This window comes from Bombus pyrosoma, linkage group LG13 (assembly GCF_014825855.1).
Source record: "Bombus pyrosoma isolate SC7728 linkage group LG13, ASM1482585v1, whole genome shotgun sequence".
Taxonomy (NCBI): domain Eukaryota; kingdom Metazoa; phylum Arthropoda; class Insecta; order Hymenoptera; family Apidae; genus Bombus; species Bombus pyrosoma.
The window spans coordinates 6,133,048-6,146,015 of NC_057782.1; the positions used below are offsets into that span (position 1 = coordinate 6,133,048).

A 12,968-nucleotide genomic window follows, 5' to 3' on the forward strand; every position below is an offset into this window, starting at 1 on the left:
TGACTGCTTGAGCGCCTGCTCGAGAGTGTTGGACTGCCCTTAAGGTGTCTCGGAGGAAAGCTTGGTGTGGGTGTGCCCTTTGACTGATGAACGCGGATTCGTTGTTCACACTTTTCGTCCAGGAAGTGAGGGTAACGATCCGCGATGCTGATTGGTGATGACCCACTCTAATGAACAGAATATGCAGAAGATTCCCACCGTAGAGCGGCGGTGGACTTTGCTCCAGATGGGAAAAACAGCCTTTTATGATGGACATGTGTTGGGTTTTTCCCATCTGATGACTGTCCGCTGTCTCCGTGATTCTTAAGAGCGCCTAATAAACTCAAGGACCTTTCCAAGACCCAGCCATAAACTGCAAATACTTCTAGAATTAGAGAATTCTCCAGACATGCAATTAGACTGGCAAACATGTGTGGAGACAATGCAGCTAAGGGTTAATGTCTTTATGGTGGGTCATTGGGTCTATTGAGAATCGGGATGGCTGTAAGTTGACCGTTGGCGGTCAGGTAGCGAGGGCTGGCGTGCAGATGTCCTGCGCGACGTAACAACTACGTATAATAGAATATTACGATACAATTACATTGACATTTGGAAATCAATATGGAATAATTAATATAAATTATTAATAATCAATGATTAATGGAAATAATTAATTGTATATCTGTTACTATTTTGTAATTCCGTATCTTCAGATTTTCCAATTTGCAATATAAATTAGATTCAAGAGCAAACTAGGTTATGTACGTCCAAGCTTAATTTTCCCTTCTGTTAAAATTTTGTTAATATATGAAAAAATTCTAATTATCGATGTCTTTCGTTTACACTATACAATTCATTATACTATACGCTCATAAAACGAAACGTTTGAAGTTTTCTCAATAGAAATAAATGTTTGAGGAGGTACAATTGTATGAAACGTTAAGGATCGAGGATCTAAAGACACCATTTAAATGTATAAGTATTTGTTGATTCTACAAGAAACATAGTTAGTGCCGCTTCCAATTTTTAATTTATTATTGCGTACATTTCTATAAAATTTACGTGTTGTTAATTCTAGTTGACCAAAAGCGTCCAGATACTTGTGTAAGGTAGTGTATGTACTCTAGTAACGAAAAAAAAAGGAATAAAGGAAGCTAACAAGGAACGAGGGAAAAATGAATCAACATTTATTTTAAATTCTGTATGGTAACTTTTCAGTGCAGCCGCTCGAAGTTTGCCGCGATTAATTTACACGACGTCGAGTTAGCAGAACTTCGCCGCAGGTTCAAATCCATAACTTTCGGTATGACGGCAGTGGTTTTATCGCACTCGACACGGCAGTAGTTTGCACGTAGCCTATCTGTTGGAAATTATTGAAGAGGAATTGAAGCAATCCTGATACGTGCAATGATTGAAACCTATTTCATTATTGAAATTAAAATGTCTCGATAATGGTATTATGCTATTTTTCTCTAACACAATGAAGAGACGCCTTTTTGTGTCTCATAAAGGTTGCATGTACAAAAGAGAAACTAGAAACATAGGAGTTAATTGAAGTGAAGCTGGCGAACGTATCAAAGAAACCAAAATCTCGGTGTATTTTTAATTATGTTAATTAAAGCTCCTTAATTCTGTTATGAGCTAGGAATGTTTATGTACATTCATATTTTTGATATAGTTAAAGACATCTAATTTAATTACAGATTAATTAAAGATTTCGGTCACTGAACATTATAACGAGTACTATATTTTGAATATTTTATATTATACTTTTGTTTGTTGTATTTTCTACATACTAATTTTTACATAGTAATAACTTATAATAATAATAACTTATATTGTTGCTAGTAAGTTTAATTATACAAGGAGACTTTGTAACTGCATTATAATGTGTCTACACAAATTAAAATGATACTATTTTCTGCGCGCGTTAAGAGTTACGCATAGTTACGAAGGAAACAATTCCGCGGTCAAACAGAACGGCGGTGGAGAGAATCCCAGTGGGGGCAAAAAGTGGTGTTTAACGAAATTTGAAGCGTTCCACGTGGAATTTCGGAATCAAAGTGACATGGTATGTACACGATACGACCTATCGGGTGCGATGATGCCATTTTCACGCTACAATCGATGCAATCAAGAGCATTTAAGTTGACCAGAGCGTCGTTGGAATACCAAACGATTCCCTTACCTTATGCCAACTACTATCTGTTAAATTGCAAACGTCGATTCGTAGTATTCTAGTCGAAATGGGACAGACATTATGCAATTCACTCACAGAATTCTTCGAGGTATTTGGTTTTTAGCAATCTTCATATAGTTTCCGACTTTTTAGGGAAATTCTAGATATTTTTTTTTTATTGCCATTGCTTAATTCGTTTAATAGTTTAACTGACCAAAAATTTACGATATCACAACATTGTCGCACTTTGCGCGCAATCACCGTTATTCCTGATATACTGTAACTGATATCCTCTCAGAGAGTCGAGAATGGTATTTTAACAGAAATTCTGTGTCTGTGCCGTTCTAGTCGTAATTCGACGAAAGTATGCATTTCGAAACAATAAATCTCACGAAAGAACAGGTTATTAAGGTAATATTTTTCTCTCATCGAATTCCAACTGAAAATGCCAAATTTCTTTGTATGGCGCTTCCATAAGCATTCTTTCAGAAGTCTATCCCTAATATTTTTTTTCTAATTTAGCAGCAATTGCTAGACTGGATTAACAGCAGGTATTAAACTCATAAATAAGACCTTTTACTGCGGTTCACGGTACGGATATTGGATCCCCTGGTAAAACTCCGAGAAATATTGACAATACGTGTTATGTCTTTTTATAGTATTCCAATAGATATAACGTTCGCAATTTTTTCTCAATTTGTGTGTCTTCAGGAACCGGGAGGCCGTGATATATTCCAAAGTGATTTTATCCCATATATTTTTTCGAATTTAATTAAGTGATACTTTACATGCATAGAAATGGTATCTTACGACGGCTTAATAAAAATTTTCTCTTGGAACCATGAAAACGTAGACGTTCTTTTAATATCCATAGCAATTTTCTTCGTTCACTTTTCCTTTGGTTATATCACGTAAATAAGTGCCATCCATGTTGCAATTTCATCGTAAAAGCAAGCCAAACTTTTCAGTTGAGTATTCGACGAGAAAGTTGAAGATAGCTTCCATTAGCTAACACTACCTCCATCTGGTGGCTGTTAGATGCATTATTCCCAACGCGGGAGATTCTGATCGATGAAAGCCAGAATCAGCGCGCTCCATTATCCCTCCTGGATAAGAACAGTCGCACCTTTTTCTACCGCAAGAGTAAAATACCAGCGATAAGACACGAATCTGAATATCCCACATGTCTTCCATGGAAAACAAGCTTTAAACGCCATCTGATACATGTTTGATCCAGGAAAAACAAGCGAAATTTTTGCCAGCTTTTTGTTACTGACATCTACGAAACGACACACTTTAGCGTTTGTTGGCTGTCCGTAATTTGTCGAATTACTTTCGAATTAACCATGTAAAATTTTCATTCGACACGATTTGTGTGCTAGTTTTAAAGTTACTCACTCGCACAGCGATAATACCTCAAAATTGTTCCTCGCTAAGTTTACTTACAAAATTGCTATCTCGCCATACAACAGATTAAACCGACAGATCTATAATCGGCTTATGTTTGTACCGTGATAAAAAAGTTTGCTCGTATAATCGGTTAGCCAAACGAACGAGGGCGTAAGGTCCTCGCGGCGCCTGTTTCGCTGTGGATTCGTTTAGTGCCGCAAGAGAAACAAACAGTTGCTTTTTCCGTCGCAGTAAATTCATTCGTTTCACGGATCACTGTGTAGCTATGCATATATGGCCAGGTGGGAAAAGCACGAAACTAGTTTGAAATGGTAGGCAGTTTCTTTGAAAGAGCTATGCCCCACTCGACCGGAATTATAAAATCAGAGTCGAGTGTTTGCACCAAATATTTGTTCGGAGAACGAAATGGCAGGGAGGAGAGAGAGAAAAAGAGAGAGAGGGGTGGGGAGAGGGGCGAGAAAACGCCTCCATTCGAGGCCACACGGTGTACACTTCACTGATCCATATTTCAGAAGACGGCCAACTTTCGTGTATTCAAAATTCAAACACATGTTCGAATCGAGTCGCGATTTCGCGAAAGCGGTGCTATTATGTAATCCATGATATTACCATCGTTGAAACTCCGATATCGAACCATAGGGACGATATTTCATATTCCATCAACAAGTCTTTTCGAATATTGCATTTTTATTTGCCTCCTGGTGCTATGTAATAGTATGTTCCGTAATTCGAGTCGAGTGGCTTTTCCAGATACGAAAATTGCATTCGACGTCGTTCAAGGGAGCACACTAACTTTCGAGTTTGAAACAGTGAATTTGTTTTTCGTAATTTTTGTGAAATTATTGATATATAGAATATTGCGCAAAAGCGGTATATCGAAAGTTCAAATTTGTGGCAAAGTTGCGGGAATAAATACGCGGGAAATTCTTAATTTTTATTCTAACATTTCTCTTAGATATTTTCGAAACTATTGTTCTTTACCCGGTCGTTATAACATCTATGGAACTGTTGATGAATTTGTTCAAGAAGGAATATATTTTGCACAATGCACTTAGTAGAACAGGATTTAAATCATAATTTATTCAGTTATTCACGACTTCCTTATTCTGTTTCCATCCTCTTTATTGCTTAATCCTTCATTGTGTCATCCGTATTTAACAATTTGTAAATCGTATTTGCGTATTATGTGGTTGAAATAGCGGTTCAAGTAACCGCAAAATGAGTTCCATTTACCACTGTTGAAGGCGATTAAGAAATTTTAATTAAGGCCAACTACGATGGTACGTATGGACGTTTGAATATTCGCACGGTGGATAAATTCTCGGCGACGAGGACTCGTTCAAGCATGTCAACTCTTTATCTTAAACCGTTTTAATTACGATGGGACACGGAGTGGAATCCGCTAAGTCGATATGTGCAGATGGCATTGACGTGCACCCCAATACAACTACGATCATGTGAATGAAGTAAGTCTGTTCGTGGCTCCTTATTCTACTGCGAGAGTCCTTGCGTTTTGAGTATTCTCATAGGAATCATAATTCAACGAAACGTGGCTATTACTACGCTTTTTAGCTTCAGTAATTCTTATACAAAGTATTTTCTATTTTGTCGTCGAAAAGGTAAGGGAATTTGCAAGTGAAAATAAGACAAATCCGTTGTAGCGAATTTCACTGTAAACGCTTTATTACAAAGTTATCAGCCAATATTGAACACAGTTTGAAATATAAAATATGCGCATGGGAACAAATTTGTTGCTGCAGAATATATGAAAGTAACTACGCGGGAAGAATTAACACAACTAATTAATAAGTTAGTTGTTGATATTTAATAATATTCTCGCGATATTTTCAACGTAATAAATTTGGAATATAATAAAATATTGACGTATCATTACTGCGATTTATGACGAGTTGGTCGACTATTTTGACACATTCATGGGAATTTTCAAGCTGCAAAAATACACAGAATATAAAACATCAAAAATGTATTTGAGTATATTATTTACAAGCTTATGTCAGGTCTCACTAACGAAATGTTGTTATTTGTTATATTTAACAAATAAAATAATTCTCTGTTCCGGGTGCATTTTTTAAATCAATTTTATGTCCATAAAAAATGTGCATTTGCATAAATAGTTTACTGCTAAATTTTATATAATATCTTCTTCTTATTTTCACTTGTAGATTACGCTCTAATAGTTTGACTAAAAAAATGGAAAACACCCTACGTGCGATACATATATCACGTAAGCGAATTATAATTCCACTAACATTTCTCACGCATTAATTTGGAAAAATATCGGCGATCGTACAGCAATAGAGTCAATAGGGGATCTTTTCGCCTGAAAAATCGACGAGGAACTTTTTAATTCGCTACAATCTGCAGTTGTTTCGATATTTAACCGTACCGTGATTCGTTTTAGTCCGTTTGTATACAATCTGTATGAAACAGAATCATAAAGCTTTTAATCCTGTTCAAGCAATCTAATGAACCATAATGGCATGCATTCCTTTATTGTGAATTCTGCCGTAAAAACAATAGATGTTATGAATATTTCTCATACTCCTTCTCGATTTACGTGCACATGGATTAATAAATTATCTATAATAATTGCTTTGAGAATCTAAACACCCACGGAAGGTATTAATTTGGGCCAGTAAAAGAATTCCACCAGTGAAAAACAGCATCGATCTCGAAAAGTAAAATTCCAGCAGTAAAAAGAAAACAGCACACGCGTAACAAGAAAGACGATCTAGCAATAAAAATAAATGTTTAAGTGGGCGAAACAATATCAAGAGGATTTTTATAAATGAGAGAAACACTTTGACGCTTTAATAGAAGAAATAGCAATTATAACAATACCAGGAGGTAGTAGAAAAACCAACGTAAAGATACAAAATCAAATGGATATCATCGGTCAAAAAGCGCAGAGATTGCTAAAAGAGATTGCAACGATAAATGAAGGTATTGGGGAAGAAAATTCTATCGACGAAAAAGATAGAGAGAAAGAAAGAACGTGAAAAGGAGATGGGCGAATTGTACGATGTCTTGACTCGGAAACGACCTGCAAATTCCTAAAATATTCTAAGGTTCATAGGGCGTTCATTCATGCCAGAAATCCAAGGACGACTTAAGGTGCAATGGAATTGAACTAGAAAGTTTTCAACGCGAAAGTACGATAGTACTATCTACATATACATGATACATATCGATATCATGTTATGCGTGTAACTGAATGTCGCTTGCATCCACCCACAACCCTCTGCCATTACAATTATATTAACTTTCCATGAATATCATCGTAATAAATCAAGAATCTATTTAATGCAGCGTAGCTGTAACATTTCTATGTGAACTTATATTCAGCGATTTCTTATCGGCAGAATATATTAATTTCCATCGAGATTTGATCGATGGAATCAATTATGCTTGGTTACCGCGTGACGGCCACCTCGACATCAACGTAGTAAACGACGTCAATAGTGAAATTCGATCAGGTTGATCGAAATCGAAGGATCACCGATTCACGGGGGTAGCTTGCTATATCCCGACCGGATCGACGGCCGGTGGGGGTTGCTTCGTGGGTCGCAGTTTCTGGCGTGGGTAGAGCAACCACCGCCAGTAGTATCGCGGTGACGAGCAGACGCGGTTGTCTTCTACCTTTCTCGCCGATCTTTCCTCGGTTTTCGTTCAGTATCCGCTACGGCCACCCTCGAAACGACGTTCATCAATCGTGAGTAAATTGTCGCTATTCCACGACACGTAAATTCTTCGAGACATTCGAATCTTCCCTCCCGGATTTTCGCTCCGTTTGTCACTTTGCCTCCTTTTGTCCTTTCGCGCGTCTCGTGTGATCAGTGACGGGACGTGGAAATTGGATTGGAAATCAAGCGTAGATCAAAGTAAAAGTGAGGAAAAGTTTGTGTAACGGTACTCTGCTCTATTTCTAGGTATGTGTGGAATTTCTGCCGCTCAATTCAAGAATAAAAGCTGCACGTTCGATCGGTGAAACGGTCGATCAACTCCTGACGTTCCGACGCAGTTACGTTGCACAAAGTGTACGTTTTAATCGACGAATTTGCATGTACCGCGTAAATGATGTTTTTGTAAAAACAGTGCGTGCTTTTCATCGATTTTATTAGCTACGGGCAATCTGTTCCATAGAGTCTATTTAGATTTCGATGCATAACATTTCCCGCCCACGAGATTGATAGACGTGCCGGCTCTCGTCAACGTCGTCTTTGAACTACCGTTTTTCGTCGCGTGAGACCAGACCGCAGCATCTAACAACGCGATGTCTATGGTCGCGTCATTGCATTACACGCGCCCCTCGTCGGTTAAACGATCAATTTTAATTACGCGCATGAAATTGTGCCGCTAATTTAACGAGTAACTGTCATGCCAGATCTCGCCACTAATCTTCTTGTTCGACACTCAATGATGTCTCCTTCGTTTTATTCAAATCGTATGCAAATACGCGTTGGATAGTTATCGCTCCGACGAAGTTACCGCGCGGACCACGACGTCTATGTTCGATATCAACGTGAAAATTCAACGACACGAACTTTGAATCGGACACAAGAGGGTAGAAATTTGTAGCTTGCTTTGCATTTTCTAACTAGACTAACTAGACAGAAGCTGGACTATCTAGGGATGATAGAGCGGATGACTATTACGGGAAATTGAATTATTATTTCATTCCTAGGTAAAAAGAAACGCTCACTGGCGAACACTCCCTTGTCTTTACGCAGGCATTAGCTGCACACACATGTACATATTTTTTGGCCTAATCCTACGTGTCTCGTAAGACACCACACCAGCTGATTTTAAAACTAAACAGAAGACTACAGGCGGTTGGTTCTTATCACCGACAGCTGTATTCTTTTAAACTATTTACAATGTAACACTTATCCTAACTCATACATTAACTGTACAATTAATAAATTCAAAGAACGCCGCGTCGGGGATAGCAGAGCGTAGGTAGAGATTTCTACCAAAGCTATTAGTCGAGAAATTCTGATTAATTAACATTACAAGTGGCAATTTCCTAGAGAGAAACAAATCAGAATTATTTTGTCGAGGACTGTTACGTGTTGGAGTACGTAGCGGTATTTTGTAATTTGCTTTCATCCGGTATAACTTAATATATGGAAATTTATATTTTTATTCACGTTTTTAAATTTTGTTCGTTATATTTATCTTAATCTTGTTTCGATTAATTTTCATTAGAATATTTATATACGAGGCTATCGTGTTATCTTTTAGACAGATTCGATAACAAATCAGAATCGTTCTTTCGAAATAGAATTGTGACACGTTGAATAGGAAATTTTCTAACTTGTATCCTCGTGGTGAGAAATTCATATGCTTTTTATCAAAAGGAAACCTGTCTTTCCTTCAGAACTTATGCTTTTCGTTGAACTTTGATCAATTTTCATGAATTACTACGCTAATTTTGTGCAGAGAAATAAACACAGATTTGTTCTTTTGATAGAGATCTGTTTTATGTTGAATAGAAAATTCCTACGTAGAGGTTTCGTCCATGGCATTTTCCTATCGTCTTGATCGTTGAACCTCGATCGATAGAACGCCTCTAACGATATTTTAACATTCCGGTTATTTTCATAATTGAACGTTCCACGGGGGAATGATTCTCCATGACTTATTATCGTGTTTGGCCTCCTTGCTTCCGTGACGATCAATATTTGGATCGTCGCGATGCTTAAGGTTAGATTAACTCGCATTTTTATGCGTCCCCAGCTCGCGTTATCGGATCGCGCACCTTTTACGACCAATTTCCGTTTCTTCCCGGCATTCTGCACCCGATCGCCACATTTACGGCGTCGAATCGATGAAAATGTAACACAAAGGTTGCAAAGACGAACAACGAATTACGTAACACAAAGGTTGCCAGCACCGACGAAGAATTCCGTGATGCATTCAGACAACGCGTAAGAAACCGACTCGTTCTCTCTCAGAAGCACTTTCGATTAATTTAACATCGAACTGGACTATGAAAGGCTTTCAGAAATTACATTATTTAGGAAACCGATGGTGAGATGCATTCGCGATTCGAACGAGATCAAAGGAATTTTCTCGAATCTTCTAATTCGATTTTAGAAAAATACGTTCGCGAACTGCCTTTATTGTCTTGCGTTCGTAGTGTCGCACGTATATTCCAAAAGTGTCAAAACTGAAAACTACGAGGAAAGAACACGAAAAGTTTCTTATTTTCTTTTGCTAAAAAGCAGTTTTATAATTCAGTACGCCGTCGATCAGCCTATTACCAAAATTGTTTTTTGGCTCTGGAAGTAAACATATGTTTTCCCATCCTCTTTGCAAATTTTCGAAATTTATCTTGTTTCGTTCTTTTATTCATACGGGCAACACTCTTTGGTTTAAGCATAATCAACAGGAATGTACATTTATCAACGTTTTACGGTTTTATCCACTTTATCCGAAAACACGTGAGTATCTGGCGAACAATAAAACAGATATTACACGATTTCGAGGGGACTATCATGGCGATATTTATTTCACCCCGAAAGGTCCTTGAAAAGCCCTATATTTTTTTATTCCACGCTCCTGTAACCATCGTGTAACATCAAAACATTTTCAGAACATTACTTGCTTCTACTACTACGTACTTTTCGCATAAAATATTATTGAAATATTAAATCTCAAACTTGATATATCGACATCATTGGCATTATCCATTGCTCGGGTAGACTTTATACATCATTGATGATTCTAAAAAGAGCCGTTTGTGCGAGTACATGTATATGCATCGAAATACTATTCCTGAAACGACTAGTCGTTGGTCCTTCTACATGTTTAATACAACTTCGCATCCTCCTTAAAAATTAATATCTGGATATGGGTTTATGCAAAAAATATAAATAAGAAGCGCCTCGACGTCAGTTATCAAAATATGAAATGAAAAAGAATATAGTTCCCATTTAAAAAACATAGGCGTTTCTTTCACACGGCTTTTCAAAGTTATTCCAGCATAAAATAAATATCGGCATAATATGTCCCCCTCAAAATTGTATAACATTTGCCTGAAAATTAATTTTTTTGTCTCATCCATAGTTCTCGAAATATTTACGTATTTCCAGATAAAACTGACACACTGTATAATTGGAATATGGCGTTGATCATACGAGATACGGGGACGAAGACGAATGTCAAGCGTTTTAAATATGTTCTTATAAACGTGGGCAACGATTTACAGAAGAAGCGTAGCCGGCGCGTGAGCGAATCGGCACGATCACGTATACGTTTAACACAACTAAATATCGAATGTATAGCATAAGGGAAATTTTCTGAATGTCCCCGGAGAAACATGGAACTTCGATAGCTGGAGAATTTCCGAGCAATTTATAATATAGTCGTTCGCAATTTTGAAGACAAATGTAGTAGCATCGGCAATGAATCTATGCGGTTCCAACGTAAACAACCCGAGAGATGTTAAAAGCAGATCGTATTTGTAAAAAATTGCTGCCACGGGGACGCCAATTTTAGAAGCAACGAAACGAAGAATTCTATGCTGAGAGAACAGTGTTCGAGATGCGGGACGATCAGAACGGTATAGAGTTCTCTGAAAGTTAGAGCATTTTAAAAATTTGCAGACAGTCTAGCGATAATGGTGATATTCTTGTAGCTGCTTCTCAATTTAGAAGATCAGGTGTAAATATAATTATTAAGACAAAGTACTATTTTTATATTTTCATTTTGTATCTCCGATTTTCTTTTAATCTCTCTTTGACTGTTTTCTGATCTAAACTCTGTTGAAAGGATTGAAAGTGAATTAATATAATGATGTACTCTACTCAAAATCTCAGTTTGTATCGTAAAATCATTTGCAGTGTACATGGAATGGAATAACAAGAGATACAATAATAATATAAATATCAGAATTGATGAAAATGGAGATCGAGAAATAGAAGTATATTATAGGTATAAAGATAAAAGGAATATTAATTTTGTTACATCGGATGGACAAGAGACTTCATCGTCTAACGTTTTAAATGAAATAACAATTCTTAAACGTTTTGATAATTTCTTAATGATTCTTCAATTTTACTCAAGCTATCATGTTTCTGTTATCTCAATTTGTATACATGTCTGACATGTTAGTGCACGTTCCATCCGAGATCGGAAGCGGAAAATTACTTTGCGCGCGATCCAAATCAAACGTGAATCTGGCGAATCGGCCAGTTAAACGTACGTTGAACTTAATTATAAATAGGTGCAACGCTTTTCGTCGTTCGATGTTCTGCGTTAGAAATTACGACGATGCACGCATTGAATTTTATTCGGCTTTTTCGGATAACAATGTTTATACGCGTGTTTCATATTTATGGAATTTTGATTATGCCTTTATGGGTACCTACGCGAGGTATACTGCCATTAAATCAAATGGGTGCCGTGTTTAGATTAGCTGAACGTCGTTTTGGAGCAAAGAGACTTTAAATTGCGGTTATTTCCACATAACATGCAGAAAATCATTTTCCCTAAGTCTAATCCTTGAACAAGGCGGCACGAACCTTCGTAATATCGTGACTGTTTAAGAACACGATAATTTTGTCCTCGAGAATGAATAATACAATCGTGCTGTTTGATTTTCTACATTGTGATCGATAAACTTCACAAATGTTGGACGATAATTTTAAGCTAAATTAATCGACATCGATAATATGGTGAACGATAATGTTACGATCAGCGTGCAAACGACGAGTTTGTTCGATTTCTTTCTTGTAGAGTTTGTTGGATGACAAACCTTTTAATAATTCACGTTCCCTTTGTCAGAAATAGAGAAAACGTTGTAATAAAATCCTTTCGCATCATCTTTTTGATTCTTCTTTTTTGACAGACTTAAATGATAATTTGATAGTGTTTGTCGTTGTTGATCTACACATCGAAATTCAAAAGCGTATAAGCTTGTTTTGGATAGAACATAATTTAGCTGGGAAATTAGAAATTAGAATCCAGGCGAATTTTATTCTACGTTAAAGCTATCGTGCAATATCGCCATACAATTTTTTTCAATAATTAACATGCAGTAAAAGAGATGGTTTCTGTAAGTGTGAAACATGGCGATACACATTTTACATAAACAATTTCAATTTCGTATGATATACATATCCAAAAAATATACATCTCTGTGCATGAGTACCAGGGCACGCACAGAAGGTTAAGTAAGCCTCAGAAACTTTATTTTAATACTTTCACATCCTGTAGCACTAACGTGTTGTCAAATGCAGGCCGAGTGTTAGTGTCCGATAGCAGCACGTTGGTATTACGCGCAAATCGATCCTTTGCGTAAAGTTTACGAACTTGAAACTCCGGTTACGGATTTAAATTACTAGGAAATTTGTACACGTTGATAATATTTATG

General features: G+C 37.0%; 1 protein-coding gene across 7 annotated transcripts in view; it reads left to right on the top strand.

Moving 5' to 3' along the window:
• The window catches only part of LOC122574420 (neuropeptide CCHamide-1 receptor-like), a 41,749-nt gene that overhangs the window by 3,160 nt on the left and 25,621 nt on the right, over window positions 1-12,968 (top strand). Inside the window, exons 1-2 of one of the 7 annotated variants that reach the window (XM_043742019.1) lie at window positions 7,213-7,301; window positions 7,519-7,626. The exons of 4 other annotated variants lie outside the window; for them this stretch is intronic. The gene's annotated coding sequence lies outside the window, so the exon portion shown is untranslated. Of the gene's footprint in view, window positions 1-7,194; window positions 7,302-7,367; window positions 7,627-12,968 lie in introns of those variants that run through there. 2 more of the 7 variants (XM_043742018.1, XM_043742023.1) reach the window with 2 other exon arrangements.